General features: G+C 38.8%; 2 long non-coding RNA genes across 2 annotated transcripts in view; one reads left to right on the forward strand and one right to left on the reverse strand.

The window, feature by feature from the left end:
• LOC145534254 (uncharacterized) overlaps window positions 1–24,737 on the forward strand; it is a 101,136-nt gene that overhangs the window by 65,830 nt on the left and 10,569 nt on the right. Inside the window, exons 3-4 of the long non-coding RNA XR_014074386.1 lie at window positions 4,819–5,042; window positions 17,344–17,483. This is a non-coding gene — a long non-coding RNA (uncharacterized LOC145534254). The remainder of the gene's footprint in view (window positions 1–4,818; window positions 5,043–17,343; window positions 17,484–24,737) is intronic.
• Window positions 20,101–24,417, reverse strand: LOC145534253 (uncharacterized). The gene is made up of 4 exons (XR_014074385.1): window positions 24,291–24,417; window positions 22,839–23,143; window positions 20,948–21,041; window positions 20,101–20,537 (listed from the first exon to the last, which is right to left on the reverse strand). It is a non-coding gene; the product is annotated as an uncharacterized LOC145534253 (long non-coding RNA).

Below are 24,737 nucleotides of genomic sequence, written 5' to 3' on the forward strand. Positions count from 1 at the left end.
ATAAATAAATAAAAAACAGGTAAATATATGGTCGATGGTGTTTATAGCTAGGATAAGGGTTTCTCTTTAGAGAAGTATGATATATACCACTACATACACAGGCAAAGCCATCTTCTGTTAGAGGTCAAGGTTACCATTGCTTTGTTGTTTAGTGGCTAAGTTGTGTCTTACTCTTTTGCAACCCCATGGACCGTAGTCCGCCAGGCTCCTATGTCCACAGAGTTCTTGCCAGAGTCACCTGCACTGGCAGGGGGATTCTTTACCATTAGTGCCACCTGGAAAGCCCATGGTTATTCCACTAGTTTCTGCTTATACCTCTCTGTATTGAATAATCACTTGGTAATGCCCCCATCACAGAAGATAATTTAGTATTCTTATCCTTCCTGCTGCTAACTTTCCCTTTATTTCCTTCTTTTGTTTTTTGTCTTGTTTTGTCTTTTTTAATGTAATTACTTCATCTGGTGTTTTTAGACTTTTAAAGAAATGAGTTAAACCTGTTTTTTTGTTTTTTTTTTCTCTTTGAAACAACTTCAAATTTATGGAAAAGTTACAAGGATACTACAAACAATAATTCTATTTGACTCACCAATTAATAAGACTTTGACCCATTTGCTTTCTCTTTCTTGTGCTCATGCTGTCATTCATATATATTTATACATACATGTATAAGCACATAAATAGCATAGCTATATATCTACATAGATATATGAAAGTGAAACTGTTAGTCATTCAATCGTGTCCAACTCATGATCCCATTGATTGTAGCCCAACCAGTTCCTCTGGCTATGGAATCCTCCAGACAAGAATAGTGGAGTGGATTGCCATTTGCTTCTCCAGGGGTTCTTCCCCACCCAGGGATCGAACCTGGGTCTCCCACATTGCAGGCAGACTCTTTACCAACTGAGCCACCAGGAAAGCTTATGTAGATATAACGACTTAAGAGTAAATTGCAGACATCATGAATCTTTACCCCCTAAATAATTCAGTGTTCCCGTGTATTTTCTGTTTCTAAAGGAAACATTTTCCTCACTGAAAAACAATCAAATTTGGGAAATTTAACATCGATATGCTATTTTCTGATACAGAGTCTGTATTCAAATTCTGATGATTTTCCCAATAGTGTCTTGTAAGCTGTGCGCACCACTTGTTTACTTTAAGATCTAAATCTGCTTTATTTGGACAAGCCCCTTAACCTTTCTTTGCCTTTTGCTGATGGTTTTGAAGATTCACAGGCAGTTCCTTAGAATCTCTCTCAAATTGAATTTGTCTGATGAATCCTCATGCATTCAGGTTATGCATATTTTGTAGGACTACATACGAATGACATCTTTTCTTTCTTAGTACATCACATCAGAAGGTGCTGCTTTGACCCATTATAGATGGTGTTACCTTCAGTTCTTTGGTTAAGGCTCTTTTCAAAAAATGTCTTTGACTTGCAAGTATTGAATAGTATGAGGTGATATACTGTGGACTTACATAAGTATCTTGCTCCAAATGAAATTGTACTGAGTAATTTTAGAGTCTGTTGAAAATCCTTGCCTGAAATAATTATTTTCTAATGGTTGTAAAATGACTTACCTAAATCTATAATGTCTTCTACATCTATTTATTGGTTGATTTGCTTTCTCACTTGTTTTATTATCAATTATGGAATTGTATTAAATAAATTATAATACATTACTATTATTACTCATTATATATTCATCTTCTCCACAGATTTGGTCCATTGGAAGGTTTTCATGCTGGCTGTTTTTTGTGTTTTGAAATACCTTTATCTCTCGTTTCTTCTTTTAATTGTTAGCACTTTTTTCCTGACACAACTCATCATTCCCTTCCGTGTCTCTTGTATCAATCATATCACCAATAAGTCCTAGTTTTTTTTTCAGAGCAGAATATTACTTAGAAATCCAGGCTCTCCAGGTAGCAATTTTTATAATGCTCTCTGAGTTCAATGTATATGAGGATCCAGGAGGGAGGGGGAAAATGGAGGAAGGTGTGGAAAGCCAACCAACACAGTCATTCTATATAGACTATTTCAGCTGTCACTCTGCCGAATCCTTGTTCTTACTTTTGTCCTTGAGAGTCAGTTGACTCTGGTCTTAGAGCCTCTGAAAGGTTCTACTAGCTGTTCAACTAAATCCTTCACTGAAGCTCTTTCTTCTTGATTTTGAGTCGTTGCCTCCACTTTCTGTTATTCCTTGGCAGGTGTCCATTCACTTCCTATGATCTAGATAAATGTGGATGTCTTTTGTGCACTGGTGTCTTCCATGCCACTCTCCTATTCTTTTTGCTCTCCTGTGGGGTGAGTAAAGAGTGGAGAACCCTCCAAAACACTCATATCATTGTGAACCAGAAATATGTACAAAAACACATTCTGAGATTACATCTATATACATATGCATACACACACATCGCCCATAAACAGTGTCTCAATAAAGTGCTGCACTTAGAAACTATCTTGTTCTTGTTCAGTCGCTAAGTTGTATCTGGCTCTTTGTGACCCCATAGATTGCAGCACATCTGGCTTCCCTGTCCTTCACTATCTCCCAGAGTTTGTTCAAACTCATGTCCATTGAGTTGGTGATGCCATCCAACCATCTCATCCTCTGTCACCCTTTTCTCCTCCTGCCCTTTGGGAAGATGAGAAAATTTATTCAGAAGATTAGTTTTATGTCTTTTTCCTTACTGTGAATTTCATAGGATGTTTAAATTAAAATTGTAAATTTTTAAAATATCCTGATAAGGCTAAGTTTGTGGTCCAGAGTTACAGTGTGGAAAGGAAAGCCGATATTATACAGTTGGATCTGATTCTTTGTTTCTGTCTGTTGAAAATTAATAGATAAAAGCTGGGGTAATTTTACACATGTCTCAGTTCATTTGGGCTACTGAATGAACATACCATATACCAGGCAGTGATAGAAACTATATTCAACAGTAATTTATTTCTCACAATTTTGGAGACTGGGAATTCTAAGATCAAGACACCAGAATGGTCCAATTCAGGTAAAAGTCCTTGTTCTGGTTCATAACTGGTGGCCAGTGCCTTCTCACTGAATCTTCACATGGTGGAAGGAATTAGGGATTTTTAGACCCTCTTTCATAAACACTAATCCCACTCATGAGGACTCCATCTTCATGACTTAAAGTGAAAGTCGCTCAGTCATGTCTGACTCTTTGACACCCCATGGACTGTAGCCTGCCAGACTCCTCTGTCCATGGAATTCTCCAGGCCAGAATACTGGAGTGAGTAGCCTTTCCCTTCTCCAGGGGATCTTCCCAACCCAGGGATTAAACCGAGGTCTCCCTCATTGCAGGCGGGTTCTTTACCATCTGAGCCACCAGGGAAGCTTCATGACTCTAAGCACTTTCTAAAGGCCCTGCCTCCTAATACCATCATCTTTGGGGGTTGCAACATAATAAATTTGAAGGGAACAAAAACATTCATAATTCATTGTAAAATAACTTTTTTTTAAGATAAATGTTAATTCTGTTAAGGGGCTTCCCTGGTCCTCAAAGAATAAAGCGTCTGCTCGCAATGCTGGAGGCCTGGTTCGATCCCTGGGTCAGGAAGATCCCCTGGAGAAGGAAATGGCAACCCACTCCGGTACTCTTGCCTGGAAAATCCCATGGACGGAGAAGCCTGGTAGGCTACAGTCCATGGGGTCGCAAAGAGTCGGACACGACTGAGCGACTTCACTTTCGCTTTCACTTAATTCTGTAAAAGCATTTTATAATTACAAAACCTATTACCCAGTAAGTTGATTTATTTATGAGAAAAAGTGGAAGTGTTAGTCCCTTATTGTGTCCGATTCTTTACAACCCCCAGTTCCTCTGTCCATGGAATTCTCCAGGCAAGAATACTGAAGTGGGTAGCCGTTTCCTTCTCGAGGGTATCTTTCTGACACAGGGATTGAACCTGGGTTCTCCTGTGTTGCAGGCAGATTCTTTCCCATCTGAGCCAGCAGGGAAGCCCATTTGTATATTTTACCAAAACGCTGATTGTATATCCCTTTATTTTAACTTAATTGTGAAATCCAGCTCATTTATTATATAGAGCAAATCAGATCTTTGAATCTAGGTAGCATAGGACTGAGCTCATCAGCAAAAATCAGAGCCAACATATTAATTCCTAATTACCATTTTATTTAGATAAAAACATGCTCAAATCATAAAAATACTAACATTCCTAGAATATTCAGATTCTACCTCCCCAAATAACTTACTGTTATTTAAAATATTCGGTAGTGGGTTAACACAATTTAGACTTTAGCTGTGTAGTTTGAAGTGGAAAGTCAGAAGGAAAAATATAACTTTTGTAGGCTTGCAGTGGAAATGAATCCTTATAAATCTAACTTAGAATAATGCAATTGATTATTTCCAGGTTGGCTTTCTAACACAGCATTGCTAAAGAAAATTACTGGATGTTTCTGCTAGTCTGCAATTAGATGCAATCATGTTTATTTGTATTTGCAAGTGAAAACTGTAATTTACCAGTAGCTCTTCTGAGAATAACTGTCTACAAAAGGATTTTTAGCAAACCCCTATGTATGATCGAACTTGCCAGGTTATACTTTGGGGAAATCATGTTGCCCAGTTTTTTTCTTTATGAAAGGATTCTGCTACAAATCGAATGTTTGTGTTCCCTCAAAATTCATATATTGAGACCTTAATCCCTAAAGTGATGGTATTTGGGCATGGGGTCTGGGAGATAATTAGGTCATACAGTTGGAGCCCTCATGATGGGATTACTGCCCTTATAAGGAAAGAACTTATGCTTACTTCTCTCTGTCCTTCCTGCCCCTCTCTCTGCCATGTGAGAACACAGAAACCAGGAGATGGCCATCTGCAGACAGAATGAAGACCATCACCTGAACCTGAGCTTGGACTTCCCAGCCTCCGGAAATCTCAGAAATAGATTTCTGTTGTTTAAGCCACCTGGTCCGTGACAGTTTGTTACAACACTGCAAGGAGCCTCCATCAGGCTTCTACCTCTGTGATATGACTGTCGACTTAAAAAATAGCCACGGCCTAGAAATTGAGAGGTATGTTTTCTTTGGTGGGAATTTTTAGGAAAATTTCACAAAACTTCGAGATCAACTGCCAACTTTTTCTTTTGGGCACAACAGCGTGTACTAATCCCGAATTTATGGATTTTTTTTTCCTTCTCTCTTGCCTTAATAATTATTAGGAAATATTGAAGATATAAATCAATTTAATAACTCAAAATATACTTTGGCATTCACACTGCCTCTCCACTGTTAATGTGATTGTGGATATGAAAACATTGGGTGGAATTAGTAAAAAGAAATATAAACAGCTTGAGACAGAATTCAAGACAGCATGCTGAGCAATTACCAATCTACATCAGAAATGATGGCCCTGATATAGACGCCCTCAGAGTCGGGCCGTCGCAATCTGTCTGCAGCAAACACAGGAGCTGCCCGCTCCACGCGCCCACCTGGCCCCACAGCATGCGCAGCGTGGAAACCACTTGCCGGTCTCATCTTCAGATGCTTAGATTATTCTTTTCAGAACAGTGTCTACTTTGAAACGTTCAGATGGATTTATTCAACATGACATTTATGGCAGAGAGGACAATATACCTAATGTTGATCCTAGAAATGTGAAATTTTATTGTTTGGGGACATGTGGTTTTGTTTTTGTTTTGTTTTTTTGCCATTTCTTTTTTTTTTTTTTTTTATAAATTTATTTATTTTAGTTGGGGGCTAATTACTTTACAATATTGTAATAGTTTTTGCCATACATTGACAAGAATCAGCCATGGGTTTACATGTGTTCCCCTTCCCGGACCCCCCACCCACCTCCCTCCCCCTCTCATCCTTCTGGATCATCCCATTGCCCCGGCCCTGAGCCCTTGTCACATGCATCGAACATGGAATGGTGCTCTGTTTCACATATGAAAATACACATGTCTCAATGCCATTCTCCCAGAACGTCCCACCCTCACCTTCTCCCTCAGAGTCCATAAAATTGTTCCATGCATCTGTGTCTCTTATTCTGTCTCGCATATAGGGTTATCGTTACCATCTTTCAGATTCCATATATATGCATTAGTATACTGTATTGTTGTTTTTCTTTCTGGCTTACTTCACTCTGTATAATGGGCTCCAGTTTCATCCATCTCAGTAGAACCGGTTCAAATGTATTTTTTTTAATGGCTGAGTAATATTCCATTGTGTATATGTACCACAGCTTCCTTATCCATTCATCTGCTGATGGACATCTAGGTTGCTTCCATGTCCTGGCTATTGTAAACAGTGCTGCGATGAACATTGGGGTACATGCGTCTCTTTCAATTCTGGTTTCCTCGGTGTATATGCCCAGCAGTGGGATTGCTGGGTCATATGGCAGTTCTATTCCCAGTTTTTTAAGGAATCTCCACACTCTTCTCCATAGTGGCTGTACTAGTTTGCATTCCCACCAACAGTGTAAGAGGGTTCCCTTACAAGAGGGAACCCTCTTACACTGTTGTTTTTGTTTTTGACTCTAAAGCAATATTCATAGAGAAAATTTGTTTACCAGAGGTCTTATAACCACTGAATTTTCTAGCTCCTGTTACTCTGAAACATGTCACTTAGTTTACATCTGTTTAAAAAATCTGCTCTGGCTTATGGTGAGAGTGATTATAGAATTTAAAACACTTTAATCGGTCCAATTGTGGAAGTGGGTTGTTGTGTTATTTGTTGCTTTTTAAAAAGTGTCTTCCCCATTGAACATCAGACCTCTGCTTTGAATTTAGAGGAAAACCAGGGTATTTCCAGATAGGCAGCAGAGAATAGAGAGTAAGCAGAGAGCATTAGTAACTCAGAGCAAAACAGAGCGAAGGCAAATTGCCAAGAGCCTGCTCTTGAAAGAATCAGTAGCTTGTTTTCTAGATAAACATCTCCCATTTTGTTTAATCCATCAGATAAAGCGTTCTTGCAAATGTAGCCATTTGAATCCCTGTGATCTCAGTGTTTGTATTTTAGCAGCTAGAAAACCTTGAAAATATGTTCCCTTTCATTCTTACCCCATTAGTTTAAAATGATGAGACTATTCTTTGATGATGGATTCCTGCTGAAGAAGAACCGGGCTTAGGTGTTAAAAAAGAAGCTAACAATTTGCTATCCATCTCCTCTACCAGACAGGTCATATTACAGAAATGTATGTTACTATTCTAACTGTCCCCCTCAGATATTGGATATTTTGTCTTCCACCCTTTTAAGACACAGCACCATTTCAGTAAAAATTACAGTACCCACTCCAACTGTGACTTGAGTTAAATTAGGATTCCACGGATCAGGTTGATGTGGCCAAGTCCATTTCTTGGTTACTTGGCTAGTATGAATAAGCAGAAGTGAATGAGAAAGCTTTTTGTATCATCAAAAAAGGAAAATCAAAAACAAACAAGAATAAAGTCCCAACCAATTCTTACAGAAGGGTTATTATTTAATCTAATATTGATAATAATGTTAATATGGAATTTTTGTTAACATCCAGATGTTCTGCTAATCAGGAAACATGCTTTATTTGGCTTAGCCTTCTAAAAATACCTTGAATTAGGCATTGTTGTTGTTGTTTAGCTGCCATGTCCTGTCTGACTCTTTGTGACCCCATGGACTATAGCCCGCCAAGCTCCTCTGTCCATGGGACTTTCCAGACTAGAATACTGGAGTGGATTGCCATTTCCTTCTCCAGGGGATCTTCCCGACCCAGAGATTGAACCCACATTTCATACATTGGCAGGTGGATTCTTTACCTCTGAGGCACCTGGGAACCCCTTTGACAATAAAGAAACTGAGTCTTAGAGATATTGCATAAATAATGAATAGTACCCAGTTCTCTTTTCTGCATTCCTCTGACCCCAACCAATATATATTAGTGACACCTCTATATTTATTGTTTAACATTAATGATATAGATAATGTCAATATTGGAAAAATAAGGATCATGGTCCAAAATATTATGGTGATGTAAAATGTCTTGTTTTGGGCTACGGCATAATAGGATTCCTTAGGTATGCTTCTATAGAAAACTCTCCTAATTGTGTCTGGTGAGAAGAGAGGGTTATCATTTTTATCTTTGTTTTTAATACTTTGTTTTCTTAGAGCAAATTTTAGGTTCACACAAAACTGAGAGGAAGGTACAGATATTTCTCCCCAAACCTCTGACCACACATATGCATAGCCTTCTCTTTTAGCAACATCACTCCCCAGAATAGTACATTTTTTTACAGGGATGAACCTACATTGATACATCATTACCCGAAGTTCGGAGTTTATCTTACATTTCATGTTTGGTGTTGTATATTATTAGGGTTTGGACAAATGTATAATGACACATATCCATCATTCTAATATTATACAAGGTATTTTCTTTACTCCAAAAATCTTCTGTGTTCCACCTATTCATCTCTCACCCTCCATCCCCCAATAACATATACTGTGGAGTCTCTTTTATTTGCCATCTTTGTATCTTTGGGAAGATATGGTATATTATGGTTGACAACCCTTTATCAGAAGTCTTTTGCAAATATTTTCTCCCACTCCTTTGGCTTGTCTTCCAATTCTCTTGATACTGTTTTTACACAGAACAGAAGTTTTCATTTTAATGAAGTCCATCTTATTGGCTATTTTATGAACTGTGTCTTTGATATTGTATCTAAAAAGACATCACCATACCCTGGATTGTCTAGGTTTTGTCCTATGTTATTGTCTTAAAAGTTTTTTATTTTGTGTTTTGAATTTAGGTCTAGGATTCATGAGGGTTATCTTTTTATTAATGTTGGGATGAGAAACCCTAAGCCCATACTTTGCATATCCTCACTAAAAGCAGCAGCTGAAGCAATTTAAAACAGCTTGGAGGAATTTGGTGGAGTGAGTTCCTATGCTCCTTGCCTCTCTGCCCCCACTCCAGGAAAGCAGCTAGTCTGACTGGTGAGCACATGAGCTAGGTGTGTTAGAATCAGAGGCCAGACCAGAGGACCTGAGCTCAACCTCCAGTCCTGCTGCTCTTTTTGTGAACTTGAATAACTGACCTGACATCTCTATATCTCAGTTTTCTTTGTAGCAAAGTAAGGTTCAAATTGTATCACCTTGTAGGTTTGTTGTAAAGATTTTATGAGTCAATAGATGCCAAGTACTTGGAACTGTGCCAGATGTATAGCAAATACTCAAAATACATTAGAACAGGTAGGCTTTTGGTTGTATTACCAGTGGGCATTGTTATTGTGCTTTAAAATTAACAGTCGGACCAAATCCCATATCTTATCTTTGATTCTGCTAAGAGTCTCCTTGCTGCCTGATCTTATGTTTTCCTTCCTATAAGTTCAATGGAAGAAATTCTCCTGATTCTGGTGTAAGGACAAAGGTTGTCATTGTTGTTCAGTCGCTAAGTGGTGTCCAACTCTTTGTGACCCCATGGACTGCAGCATGCCAAGCTTCTTTGTCCTTTACTATCTCCTAGAGTTGGCAGTGGCACCCCACTCCAGTACTCTTGCCTGGAAAATCCCATGGACGGAGGAGCCTGGTGGGCTGCAGTCCATGGGGTTGCTAAGAGTCAGACATGACTGAGCGACTTCACTATCACTTTTCCCTTTCATGCACTGGAGAAGGAAATGGCAACCTACTCCAGTATTGTTGCCTGGAGAATCCCAGGGACGGCGGAGCCTAGTGGGCTGCCGTCTATAGGGTCGCACAGAGTCGGACACTACTGAAGCGACTTAGCAGAGTTGGCTCAAACTCATGTCCATTGAGTCAGTGATGGCATCCAACCATCTCATCCTCTGTCGTCCCCTTCTCCTCCTGCCCTCAATCTTTCACAGCATCAGGGTCTTTTCCAGTGAGTCGGCTCTTCAAATCAGGTGGCCAAAGTATTGGAGCTTCGCTTCAGCATCAGTCCTTCCAATGGATATTCGGGGTTGATTTCCTTTAGTATTGATTGGTTTGATCTCCTTGCTGTCCAAGGGACTCTCAAGAGTCTTAGGCACCACAGTTTGAAAGCATCAATTCTTTGGCACTCAGCCTTCTTTATGGCCCAGTTCTCACATCCATACATGACTACTGGAAAAACCATAGCTTTGACTGTATGGACGTTTGTCAGCAGAGTGATGTCTCTGCTTTTTAATATGCTGTCTAGGTTTGTCATAGCTTTTTTTTCAAGGAGGAGCAAGAGTCTTTTTTGCTCACCATTAGCTCTATTCTTGGAGAAGGCAATGGCACCCCACTCCAGTACTCTTGCCTGGAAAATCCCATGGACGGAGGAGCCTGGTAGGCTACAGTCCATGGGGTCACGAAGAGTCAGACACGACTGAGCGACTTCACTTTCACTTTTCCCTTTCATGCACTGGAGAAGGAAATGGCAACCCACTCCAGTATTCTTGCCTGGAGAATCCTAGGGACGGCGGAGCCTGGTGGGCTGCCGTCTATGGGGTCGCACAGAGTCGGACACGACTGAAGTGACTTAGCAGCAGCAGCAGCAGCTCTATTCTTTGATTGATGTGGGAAAAGAATGGAAGGAGGCCCAATTGAACACTATTGTAAAGTAATTAGCCTCCAATTAAATAATTAATTAAAAAAGCAATTAGAAAGTGACATGTTATAAATAAAAATGCAAGCTTTAAAAAAAACAGAGAAACACTCTTTTTCATCAAGTGTTTATAGGAGAGACTTGTTTTGGATTTAAATATTTCTTTACAGGGCCATTCACATAAAGCCTACCATTTGATTTGCATTTAACTGCTGTTTCTTGCATGTATTCCATCGATAAAAAGCCAGAACAGAATAAGAGGATTGGGTTACAAGAATATGTCACCTGACCAGAGAAGTTCACATAAGAAATCTATGAATTATGAAACATTCGTTATTTGCAATTATTTTCCCTCAATCTTGAAGAAACAAAGTATCATTTTTATGGAATTTAAAAGGATATGTTGGAGGTGAAAGAGATTGTTGTCATCAGCTAGCCTAGAGGTCTCCTATCTTCAGAACCATAGACTTCTTTTGCATTGTGAGGTTTTTGGACTTCTTTAAAAATAGTATATTTAAATGTATAATGTAAAATATGTGGAATTATTAAAATATGTGTATATTATTATTTGTCTTTACTAATACAGAGATGACAAGATATACCAGTAGGTCTAATAGTTATTAAAATTTTGAAGCAGTGATGAACTGAAAAGACAGAGTGGATTATCTATAGTATCGTAATGTAATATGAAATGCCTGTCATTCCTATTGTTGATAAAATCACAGGTACTGCTGATACTGATGTGGTCTATATCTATACTCAAAATTGAAATAAATGCTAAATTTCAGATGGAAGGTCAGTAATGTCGAGTAGTTGTAATTTCCTGTCTGAGATGCCATCCTTCTTCTCCTCACCTCACCCCCCAAGGATACGTTAGACCATGGTTAGGTACCTTGAATCTCAGGTTCAGGTCTTGGACCTAGGCTGGTGTGATTACTTAACAGATATGGACACTGAGGCTCAGAGAGTTAGAGTTCATACTTTGTTAATTTCAGGCAAAGCTGAATTCAGAAGGAAAAGTCCCTGATTACTAATCCATTCATTGTTCATTGTCTCATGCTGTTCTGTCTGCTGTGAAGCTATTTCAAATGAAGATGAAGAAAGATTTCCTATCATTATTTTCTAACTATTGAATTAACTTCATTCTAAACTGGAATAGTACTAAAGAACTTGTAAAAAATGGGCAACTTCAGCAGATTAAGATCCACTAAGAATCTAGTTTAAAAAAGAAAAAAAAAAGATCACCCCAGGAGAAAATCAGTCAGTTCTTTTGAGGTTTTCATATAATCCTGATTTTTCATCTCACCAAATGCAAATTAACTTTTTGTTTTAATTTGAAGATGCTGAGTACAGCTAAATTAACTTTGATGAAGGGTTGCTTCAGCTTAGAGTAAAGAACTATTTGACTCCTCTAATAAAAAAAAAAATCAAGGTAGTATTATCCATCAGATTTTTTTTTTTTCCTACTATTGTACCCTTTTGCTTTATTCTCTTGAATTCTCTTTATTTCTCCAGCTAACCTGGCTCAATAGTTATGTGATTCCTTGGATGTTGCTTATTGTTGAATGCATTAAATGAAAATTTTTAATTTCAGAGCAGAATGTGAAATTTTATGCTCATGCAAGTAAAAAAGCAGCCTAGTTAAACTTCTTGGGGAATTATAAATTAGCCAAAGATAGAATATTGAACTTGATATTTAATCCTAAAGGGTGCATTCTCACAGAGGTCATATTTTGTCTTGTAACTGCACAATATATAAACAGGGATCATCTCGCATCTAAAATGTTCCCAGGTTATACTTGTTAACAATAGCTTCTTATACCGTAATGATGGAATCCTAGTGCAAAACTGTTGAGTCCTTTTGGAGTGTTTAAAATGGGGACTAGGATATTCATGGGCTTCTCTGGTGGCTCAGTGGTAAAGAATCCACCTACCAATGCAGGAGACATGGGTTCAGTTCTTGGGTCAGGAAGATCCTCTGCAGTAGGAAATGGCAACCCACTCCAGTATTCTTGCCTGGGAAATCCCATGGACAGAGGAGCCTGGCAGGCTACAGTCCATGGAGTCACAAAGAGTCGGGCACAACTTAGCAATTAAACAACAGCAACAGATTCGTATTTTGTTAAAATTAATGATTTGAGGGTAGTGTTTGATAGTAAAGTTATTAGCAATATAATACTATAAGCAGCAATATTACTTTCTTCTAATGAGTCTTTCTTATAAATGTTTATAGCTTAACTCCTTTTGAAAACTAATGACTGGCAATAACTCTCAGAAAGATTTTTTTTTTTAAGGCATTTTTTTTGCCATTGCATGCAAATTATACATTCTTTGCAACTAGACAAGAATTGGAAAAGTTAATAGGAAGGGGAATGGGAGAATTGTAGGCAGAAAAACCAAAGCCACAAGGGACTGGTCAACAATCTGTGCAAAACAGTGAAAGTGGATGATAAGCATTTGGTGAAACAGGATGTAGAGAGTGATTGCCTGAATCCAGTTATTCATCTGGAAAATGTGTTGAGATGTCTAGGATTGCCAGGCAGCTCAGTCCACCATGAACTCAGATGTTGCAAGTGTTGGAATAAAGGATGCTTTAGAAGCAGCATTTATATGGAATGTCGTATACCTAAAGATGTGATCACTAGAGTGTAGTTGGTAGGCATGAATATTGTTTCAATTTTTCTTTCTTTTATTCCTAAATGCACACTTTCCCCCCCTCAACCTCCCAAACAACAGGCCACCATTCTGATACTGTGTGTACATTTTTATATTTTTTAAACTGTACACTGTCTTTTAGATTTCATTACTGCTACTATTTTGAGCATCTGATTTTCTTTACTTCTTTCAATAAGCACTACATTTTAAAGGTCTTTCTATGTGTTCAGCTAATTCTCTGCTCCTTCTTGTTGTGTGATGCTTCATGATGTACACGCAACACATTTTTTCCTATCTCTTCTCTTAACAAGGCTGTAACCCCGTGTTGATTTCAACTCTTTGCCATCAAGCATGATACTACAGTAAACATCCTTGTATATGTGAGGATGCAAAGTTTTACACAACGGTTTGGTGGTGGGTATTTTGCATCTGAAGTGAGGGTGCTGGTGAGTACACCCCTTTTCATCTGGATTCGGTTCGTAGTCACTATGGGGCAAAACTATATTGATAGGAGCCCAAGTGGATCACCAGGGTTCAACTTGTATTCCAGCCTCTCACATTTCTCCTCTTGTTAATTGTAATAAATTACTTCTGTCAAGTTGGGTGACTTCTCTTCTTGGACACAGTGAGTCTAGAGACCCCTGTGGGAAACCATACCTTGGGATGCAGTAAGGACTTTGATGTGTCCTGTGCCAGGTGTTATGGTTGGAACTGGGTGTGCTCCCCCAAAAGTAATAGGTTGAAGCTTTAATCTGCTGTGTTGCATATACAGATAGGGCCTTTAAGGTGGTCATTAAGGTTAAATGGGGTCATAAGAGTGGAGCTTTAATCTGATAGTCTGGTGTCTTTAAAAGAAAAGAGGAGACACCAGATATATATGTCTTCTCCACACACACACAAGAGGAAGAGGCTCTGTGAGAATAGCAGACGGTGGGTACCTGTAAACCAAGAAGAGAGGCTTCCATAGTAACCTACCCTGATACATTGATCTCAGACTCCTAACCTCCTGGACTATGAGACCATACATTTCTGTAGTGTAAGACACCAGGGCTGTGATGTTTTATTATGGCAATCAGAGAATGCTAATACAGATGGAGTCTATCCCTTTGGAGAGCCATAACTTCCAATGTACATAGTTTCAAGTTGTGAGAACTCTTTCCACCCCAGGGTCACCAGTTCCTACAGAGAACATCATGCAATGTAGAAATCTTGGCTTTGATATATACACATCACATCCTGAAGGACAGCACCCATTTTTTCAAAGTGTTTTCTCTGAGTTAGTGTTTCAGATGAGCCATTATAAGACCATTTCAGTGTTCTCTGAGACTGGGTACCTTCAGATATTCTCCATATTGGTGACCACTGACCATACCTGAGGCCTCTGTAATCTCCAGCAATGATACTACATCTGGCAAAGCAAGATGACCAGGCCTTCTGCTTGGTTAAGTTTGTAGTGGCCTGGAGTTATTCTCCAGGATTCACTCCGTGTCAGAGTGACAAGTTAAACGAAGATATCACAGAAACTAACACCTCTGTGTCAATTAAGTTTTTAATAATAGCCATCTGGTGGCTCAGTAGAGACAGGGATTCGATCTCTGGGTCGGGAAGATCCCCTGGAGTAGGAATTAACAACCCACTTCAGTATTCTTACCTGGGAAATCCCATGGACAGAGGAGCCTAGCTGGCTACATTCCATGGGGTCGTAAAAGAGTCGGACACAGTTTAGCGATTAAATAGCAACAATCCTCCACGGGGACTTTTTTTTTTAATTTACAATCTTGATTGGGTAGTGATTGGAAGGTAAGGGTTTATGCAAGTTCAGAACATTTCACTTGGCCTGTCTGCTCCAATAACTCTTATCTGGCAGAATAGAGAACCAATATGGTGGCAACACCAAATGCCAAGCATATCAGTTCCAATTATATTCACAAGGACAGGAGAAATGACCACTGATGGGTTCAAGGATATATCTGACCCAATGTCAATGGACTTTCATTATCACAAGCGCTACTTAATATTTATGAGCAAATTCTGAGAGATATTGGAGGACGGGAAAGCCTGGCACGCTGTAGTCCATGGGGTTGCAAAGAGTCGGTCACAACTTAGCAGCTGAATGACAACAGCTCCATGCAGGTCAAACACCCTGACTACCAAGCCCAGCTCTGTGACTGCCTCTCCCATGGTGGACCCTGGTCTGCAGAGGAAAGCCTCTACTGAAATTATTGATGCTCCAGCCCTCTGTCAATCATCCTCACTGTAGTCAAAGATCTGAGCAGCTCATCCCGTATGGCAATCACATTTTTACAACCCTGGGCTCTCAGGACAGAATGACTCCTTCTCTTTATGTTCCTGGAATTAATGACTTAAGCTGCATAAGAAACATAAACATAAAAGCAATATTGCATGCATTGAGGGAGAAGAAAAAGGTTGACAAATGTATAAACACTTCATTTACCTTCATCTTAAGTTATTTGTGGGATTATATCAGCAGGTTCTACAACTGAGTTAGGAAGGGACTTAATGACTTAATGTGGGTAAAACTACATATTGGGAAGACTGAATAAAAATGCAAGGAACAAAAAGGAAATAAAAAATACTAAATGTGTAGACATGTATACTAAGGGTAGTGAAAAACAAACAGAAAAGACAAATGGAAAACAGAACAAATGGAAATCTAATGAGAGAAATGGGTAGACAGGGAGATGACAGAGAGCTCCAAAGGTCATTAATAATAATAATAGTTTTAAAAGGCAGTTGGAAACTGTATGGGATTTGAAGGCTATGGTCAGAGTAATATAAAACTGAAATCTCTTCTGATGAAAAGTTAATATTATGTTAATTATGCTAATTTGAGTCCTCTGAAGAAAGCAAAGACTCCAAAACCAAAATTTTAAACTAAAATTAATTCATGCATATTTCACACGTACAGCATGTTCTGGCATTACATTTATTAAAGTCACTAGTGGGTGGAAGTAGTAAGCAGACCGCACTTTTCCAGTGCCTTCATAAATCCAAAATAATTAGCCAGAGATTTTGGAGACTACTCATTAGTAAATTATTTTTCACAGGATGCCTCCAACTTCAAATCCCTTTTAATTTGAAAAAGGTATATGTTATTCAGCCCGGACATTAAGAATATTCTTATCACTGATTTCCATTAATTTCTTAACCAGTTCCTATGAGGGTCCTGTGTCCTGATCACTGTAGGGTTGCCGTGGAGGACTGTACAGATGTGTTTCCAGTTCTCATGGAGTCAAATGATCTACCCTCACTGCTCTATTAAAGATTATTTCTTTTTTCTAAAACATTTTTATTTCTCTTTAAATTTTAACATATAACCTCACTGTATAATTATTTTTGGTAGCTTATTGTTGTTGTTTCAACCATTTAAATATTTCACTCCATAGTTTTCTTTGCTTGTCTGGTTTCTAATGAAAAGACCTCTGTAATTCTTATACTTGTTCCTCTAAAGTAAAGTGTTTTTCGTTTGTTTGTTTATTTGTTTTTCTCCACTATGGTTTCTTTTAACATACTCTCTTTGTCTCTGGTTTTCTGTAATTTGAATATGATATGCCTCAATGTAGGTTGGGTTTTTTGGGTTTTTTTGTTTCTTTAATAACCTTCTAGGTGTTCTCTGAACTTGGTGTCTGTCAGTTTTGGAATAATCTCAGCTATTATTACTTCAAATAAATTCTCTTCACTGTTCTGTTTTTCTTCCTCTGGTATTCCAATTAATCATATGTTCTACCTTTTGAAATAGCCCTGAAATTTTTAGATAGTTTATTTTTTCTTCCATTGAATTTCAGGTGAGACATTTCTATTTATACATGTTTAAGCTCACTGAATTTTCTTTTGGCCATATTGAGTCTACTGATGCACCCTTTGGAGATTCTCTGAATTGTTGTTTCAATGTGTTTTATTCCCAGCATTTCTTTTTGATTCTCAGAGTTTCAGTTCTTTGAATATATTACACATCCTGTGATGCTGTATGCTTTTTCTAATACATCTCTTAGCATACTAGTCTTAGTTATTTTCAATTATCTGTCTGATAATTCCAATTCTATGTCATATCTGAATCTTGTTCTGATATTTGTATTATCTCTTCAGAGTAATTTTTCCTTGCCTTTTGACAGCCTTTGTAATTGTTTTTTGTTGTTGAAGGCTGACTACTTTGTGTTGAATAAGATGAAGCAAGGTTAAGCGGCCCTCAGTGTGACATCTGTGTCAGCCTGGCTAGGGATGGAGCTGTGTTTGATGTTTGCTGGAGCTGTTACGTGTCAGAAGGGTCCAACTCCTGCACTGTAAGTTTCCTTCTGTCCTCTCAAGCTTGGGTTTCTCTGTGTACTCCTCCTCAGATGGAGTCTGTCTTCTTGTAATGCACACTTATTTTACTGCAGCCCTATTATTTTGTCAGTAACAGATGAGTAAGGGGAGGTTTTCTGTAATCTAATGGTCACATTTCAGTTTGCAGTGGGCAGACTTGCGACTTTCACAAGTGTTTCTCTGGTGTTAGAATACTGTCTCTCTCACACAGGAGAGCAAGAAGTGTCTAAAGTGGGGAGAATGCCCTTCCCCAGCTGGGTGATGCTCTGGTTAAATATTTTCCCCCAGAAAGCACGCCTTTGTCATGCAGAACACTTTGGGTGTATTTTATGTTGATTTCTCTCCCACATCTCCTACCAGGTCCACGAAGCCCTTAGAACCTGGTGGTAAAACCAGAAGCTGGAGTTCCTGAAGGTAAAACCTGTGTAACTGTGTGGGCTCCCCAAGGCTCCTGCTGCTTCCTTGAAGTTTTTCTCTTCAAGCTAGTGGACACCCTGCCTCCAGCAGATCTTGACCTTGATTTTCTGTATTCACCTGTTCCTCCAGATTTCGAGGTGGTATCTTATGCTGTTGGGCTTCTGTGATGGCTCAGCAATTAAAGAACCTGCCTGCCAATGCAGGAAACACGAGTTCAATCACTGGGTCTGGAAGATCCCTTGGCAAAGAAAATGGCAGTCCACTCCAGTATTCTTCCCTGGGAAATCCCATGGACAGAGGAGCCTGGCGAGCCACACGTCATGGGGTCTCAAAGAGTCAGATACGACTTAGCGACTAACAACAACAACTTATGCTGTTAACCATGTTTCTGTGAAAGAACAAGAACAGCCATTGATTTTTCAGTTTGTTTATCTTTTACTTGCTTTAAGGATAGAAATGATGACTTCCAAGCTGTTTAAATGTCAAAACTGAGATTGAAAGTCCCTCTAATTTTTATATACAGTATTTCATTTTTCCTCTCAGAGTTCATATGAGCTATATAGTGAATTGCTGCATCTTAAAAACAGGTCACTTCTTATCAATGATGTAAATTTTTTCATTTTGAAGAACTTAGGGACATGTAAGTATATGACAATATTAAATTAAAAGATGCTTGCTCCTTGGAAGAAAAGCTATGACCAGCCTGATAGCATATTAAAAAGCAGAGACATTAATTTGCCAACAAAGGTCCATCTAGTCAGAGCTATGGTTTTTCCAGTAGTCATGTATGGATGTGAGAGTTGGACTATAAAGAAAGCTGAACAGTGAAGAACTGATACTCTTGAACTGTGGTGTTGGAGAAGACTCTGGAGAGTCCCTTGGATTGCAAGGAGATCCAACCAGTCCATCCTAAAGGAAATCAGTCCTGAATATTCATTGGAAGGAGTGATGCTGAAGCTGAAACTCCCAATACTTTGGCCACCTGATGCGAAGAGCTGACTCATTTGAAAAGACCCTGATGCTGGGAAAGATTGAAGGTGGGAGGAGAAGGGGAGGACAAAGGGCAAGATGATTGGGTGGCATCACCAACTCTATGGACATGAGTTTGAGCAAGCTCCGGGAGTTGATGATGGACAGGGAAACATGGTGTGCTGCAGTCCATGGGGTTGCAGAGTCAGACACAACTGAATGACTGAACTAAAGTATATGACACAGAAAATACTGAAGTTCTGTTTTCCATATTCTGTTTGTGATGTATTATATTACATTTCTCTCTTGAAGGTAGAAAAAATTGGCTCAAAAAGCTTGTGTTCAGTAACTCATTCATTCACTCAGTTACAAGTATTAGGAAGAATGTACTATGGGCTGAGCATTGCATAAGATCCTGCAGGTACTCACAATGAATAAGATAGGATCCCTGTTCTAAAAAAAGAAAAAAACACTCCGAAATCCAGTGGAAAGTACAGAAACCTAAACACATAATTTAAATACTTTGAGATAAGTGGCACAATTGTAAGGGGTACAATTCAAGTTTAAGGAATGAGAAAATAAGTTTGTAAAATCAGAGTTGCTTTCCTAAAAGAATTTATGTCTCTCCTTCCCAAGAATAATTCCTCATATAGTGTTCTTGATATTTTAGCACTCAGCAAATATTTTGTCTGTTTGGCACTAAAACACCTAAAATTTTTTAAAAAAAATTTAAAAAAAGACATATTTTGCATCTTGGACTGTTAATGGAAGTACCATTTTCACTAGCAATTTAGTGTCTGAACGATAATAATTTTACTTTTTGTTAGAACTCAAAGGTCTATCCCATTTTAGAAACAGACTGTTATGTTTTAAAGGGAGCTCGAGAGGTCTAGGTGTACTGACACTGATATTTTTTAACAACTCTTCCAAAATGTATGTGCTCAAGTGACTTTTGCTCCCTCTAACACGATAGTCACCTTCAGAAGCTATTCTGTTATTTCAGTAATGCTGCCGTTGACCAAAAAATTAGTGGACTGTCTCTCTTGGAATTGCTTTTAGACCCTGAAACACATTATTTTGTGTACCTCCAATGGTAAAAAATCTTCTTCCTCTGAATGTGACTTATGAACATAACCCAAAGTCAATTGTAAGCTAAAGATATTTATTAGATTTATCTAAATGAATAAAACAAATTTTAGTCATACTGAGTTTCCCTTGAAAACAGAAATAATTTTAATGTGATTCATAAAAACATTCATCTAATATAAAACTTAAAGGGCACGGATCAAAATTTACCGTATAACACCTAAGAGGATTATTTTGTAGGCAATATTATTTTAATTTTATATTTTTGAAGCTTTTAAAAACACTATTACTATAATAATGTATCAAGCTTAAACTTGCATCCGAACCAAACTTCCAGCATTTGTATTTAGTAGACGACAAACAGATTGGATAAGTCAGAAATCATTACCCCAGAATTATAGGTTTCAATCAAAATTGGCTCAAATACATGAAAACACAATGAAAGTATAACTTTCCTCTTAATGCATGCTTGACATCAGAGTCCTGAATCCTTCCTTTTCCTTTAAACACTTTCACCATATTTAAGAATCTCATCAGTGTCTATTGTGTCTGCAGAACCACTTAAAGAGAAAACAAAGAGGAAAAAACATATATTAACATATAAGCAGATGATAAATATGTATCAACCAAGGCAGAGGTGAAGATGGAGATGGGAAGTAATAAAATAAGTGCTTGTTCTCCCAGTCATTTCTTTCTCCATGGAATAAAATTGCACTATGAAATACCTGACATTGCACACATTGCTTTGAAATTGTATCTTGTGGGTGTCCCTATAGTCAAGGCAATAAAATGTGATGGATTCCCAGCCTCTATCGCTTCGGGTAGGATAAATTTAGGAAACAATCGGGGTGTAATTGAGATCAATACCAGGTGCTGAGAAACTTTACAGCAGTCTCCCTGACTGATGGGGAATGCGGACAAGCCCCAAGTAACCTGCCTTTTTGCCAAAATCTCCGTTTTTTAGTCTCACCTCTTAGAATTTGAGGACTCAGAGAGGGGAGAAATCGGTTTCCTTTCAGTTCAAGAGCCATCTATGGTGTGTCCGGACTTAAGTACCAGGATTCCTGTTAGTTGTAAAACATCACTTATAAGTGCAGAATTATAGTTTAAACTATAGATTCAGCTGAGTATGTTTAGGTAAGGAAATAAGTGCAGCTTTGTAACACTGTTGAAAAACAAAGTCATTCAAAAGGAAAATCATCTTGCTGCAGAATGTGATGAATAATAATACCTAATATTTATTGAGAAGTTAAGATATAGCACTTATTTCATCCTCATAGCAACCTTTCAAAATCAGCCCTAATGCTATTAACCTTTTTTATATCCGTGAGTAAATATCAGCACAGAGAAGTTAAGTTGCTCAAGCTTTCACAGCTGACAAGTAAAGATACTGGAATTCAAATCCAGGTAGATGGACTCCAACGTTGAGTGTTTAATGCAATGCTGTACCCAAAAGATGGGCTTCCCTGGTGGCTCAGACAGTAAAGAATCTGTCTGCAATGCGGGAGACCTGGGTTTGATCCCCGGGTTGGGAAGATCCTCTGGAGAAGAGAGTGGCAACCCACTCCAGTATTCTTGCCTGGAGAATCCCGTGGACAGAGGAGCTTGTTGGACTACAGTCCACAGTGTTGCAAAGAGTCAGACAAGACTGAGTAACTAACACTTTCACACTTTCACCAAAAAGATGCCATGTGGGCTGGAAGAATTGCAGGATGTTCCTCCAAAAGCCATGATGTTGTTTTTGCTTGGGATATATATATATAATTTATTTATTTTTGGTTGTGCTAGGTCATCATTACTGTGCAAGGGCTTTCTCTAGTTATGTCACGAGGGTCGATTCTCTAGTTGTGGTGCGTGGGCTTCTCATTGTGGTGACTTCTCTTGCTATGGAACATGGATTCTTCTAGGTACACAGACTCTGGTACTTGGCAACACTCAGACTCAGTAGTTGTGGCTTTCGGGCTCTAGAGCACAGGCTCAGTAGTTATGACTCATGGGCTTAGTTGCCCTGAGCTTTATGGGATCTCCCTGGACCGGGGATCAAACCCGTGTCCCCTGCATTGGGAGGGGGACTCCTATTCCCTGAGCCACCAGGAAAGTCCCAAAAGCCATGGTTTTGACTCCATAAATACCAGAAACCATTTTAATCTCTCTCAATTTGTTTGTTTTGTCTCCGAGTCACGTCCAACTCTTCTGCAACCCTATGGATTGTAGCCTGCCAGGCTCCTCTGTCCATGGAATTTTCCAGGCAAGAATACTGGGGTGGGTTGCCATTTCCTTTTTGAAGGGAACTTCCCAGGGATCGAACCTTTGGCTCCTGCTGCATTTCTTGCATTGCAAGCGGATTCTTTACAGCTGAGCCACCAAGGCTTCACTCTGTTCACAGGTATAAGAAAAAGTCTGTGTGCATTAATCATGCTTAAGAATGTAGCATTCTTTTTTGTTTTAAAGGTTGGTACATGCCGTGCAAGCTATCTGGTTATTAGCTTCACAATTGCAGTAGATTCGGCTCATCCTCATGTAATAAGTTACCAAGTTCAAAGATCAGAAATGTAATGGCAGTGCCTTCAAAGGATCTAGGGCTGTGTATGCTGGTCTCCCCTCCACTTCCCCTCCTTTCTTGAGTTTCTTTTTGATCTCAAGCTAAACATCAGAATCTGCCTTTTAAAAGGACTTGAAGTGCCTTTCATTTTCCCTCAGCTGCCTGAGGAGCAACAACTTCTGCATCTTACATGAAAAAAAAAATGTCATTTCTCCCTAAAAATAACTTGGGTTTCAAATGCCCCCTGCAAAGAGGTTGAAATAATTTATCTTGAACTCTGAGAAGACAAAAGAAGGTAATTGCATGGGTGAGCCATTACCTGCAGCAGGGGAGGCAGGCAAGGAGTCATTACCAATCCGGCATAGGCAGTAACAGAGTATTTCCTGCTTATGGCTTTGCGGGAGAAGAGGTCAGGGTGCAGGCAGGCTCTTCAGAGCCATTCACATCCTTTTTTGGATTATGAACACTGGCCGCATCAATGTACACTCCTGGAGGTGCTCTGGTGGTTTTGTTCTCTGTGGTTGTCTCCTTCCTCCCATTAATGCTGTAAGGGCTGTGAGTAGCAAGTGCCCAATCTATGAATTTTCTCGCTCTTTAGCTAAAAATAAACTTGTTCAAGGTAAACTGCATATGAAATGAAATGATGTATTAAATTAGTAGGGCAAGACATGAAAACGTAAAGACCAGAAAAGGAATATACAGGCAAATGTGTTAGTGCTTTGCCTGTGGTAAACACTTGCTATGCATTAAATTTCAAAATGAGTTAATACATTCATTTGGACTTAAATTCTCTGTTGCTGCACAGAGTCTAGAATGTTCACAGAAACTTTGTGCCTGAAAAATATATCTTTTGCAATGGTCTACTGTTCTGCCAAGAACAAGTTCTTCTATGTCAAGCTTAGTCCATTTAATAAAAAGGTACTTTTTCAGTGATTGAAAAAAAAAACAAAAACTGTGTGTTTAGCACTAGCTATAGCGCATCAGTCATTCATTAGAATTATACATTTCCTTTCTTTCTCACGTTCTTCAATCTCTCTGTTTCTTTTCTCCCTACTGTTCTAATCCTGCTTCAACTACTCAGTTATTTTTTTCCTACAGTGGATGAGGTTGTAGTGATTTGATTTTTTTTCTTTTTAACTGCTTACCACATACTTCCCTGCAAACACAATGATATAAACAATAGTTATATTCCTAAGTAAGCCTACAAAAACCATAATAAACCTGAAATACTACATATTTGCAATAGTAATTTCTCTTGCTATTGTTCATTGCAAGTCATCTAGGCAAGTCATTTAACCTCTGTGGGCCTCAATTTCCTCTTCTATAAAATTAGGGGGCTGGACTCTGTGACATCTGTGGCCCCGTCAGCCTCAATCATCTGTGGTGACATTTCTACTGCATTGTGAATTAGGGGGAACGAACCGTGAGCCTAACCAACATCTCCAACATTTTCAAGTTTCTGTTTGAAACCCTAATTGGTTTCACTCTGATAAAGGATCCTGTTGACAAACTTGGTACTTAAAATACAAACTGTTGGTTTTTTTTTTTTCTTTTTAAGTTGCCTTACATTGTATAAAACTAGGAAAGGTGAGATATAGATAGGAAGGTCAGAAGGCTATAAGTACTCTCAGGTCGACTCAAATTTAAGTCAGAGTAAGAAGACCACAGTGCTGCTGGGAGCCTGGCCATTGAGGTCAACCCAAGTTCAAGGTCCTGAGACGTTGACTCACTCTGTGACTTTGAGTGAGTTATTTAGACTAAGTATGCTTACCCTGGGCTTCCCTAGTGGCTCAGTGGTAAAAAAATCCTCCTGCCAATGCAGGAGACGTGGGTTCAGTCCCCAGGTAAGGAAGCTCTCTTGGACAAGTACATGGCAACCCACTCCAGTATTTTTACCTGGGAAATCCTGTGGTCAGAGAAGCTTGGTGGGCTATAGTCCGTGAAGTCACAAAGAGTCAGACGCAACTTAGCAACTGAACAACAATAACATGCATGTTAGGTGGGAGGGGGTTTCTGGATGGGGGGATACATGTACACCCATGGCTGATTCATGTCAATGTATGGCAAAAGTTACCACAATGTTGTAAAGTAATTAGCCTCCAATTTTTAATAAATAAATTAATTTAAAAAAATTATGACATTACTTGCATTATAGGGTTTTTATTAGGATTAAATGCAGAAGTGAATTAAAATACCTGGTGAATACTTAATAAGCTAT

The sequence above is a fragment of the Giraffa tippelskirchi genome, chromosome 14 (assembly GCF_054371585.1).
Source record: "Giraffa tippelskirchi isolate mGirTip1 chromosome 14, T2T-mGirTip1v1.2.pri, whole genome shotgun sequence".
Classification (NCBI taxonomy): Eukaryota; Metazoa; Chordata; class Mammalia; order Artiodactyla; family Giraffidae; genus Giraffa; species Giraffa tippelskirchi.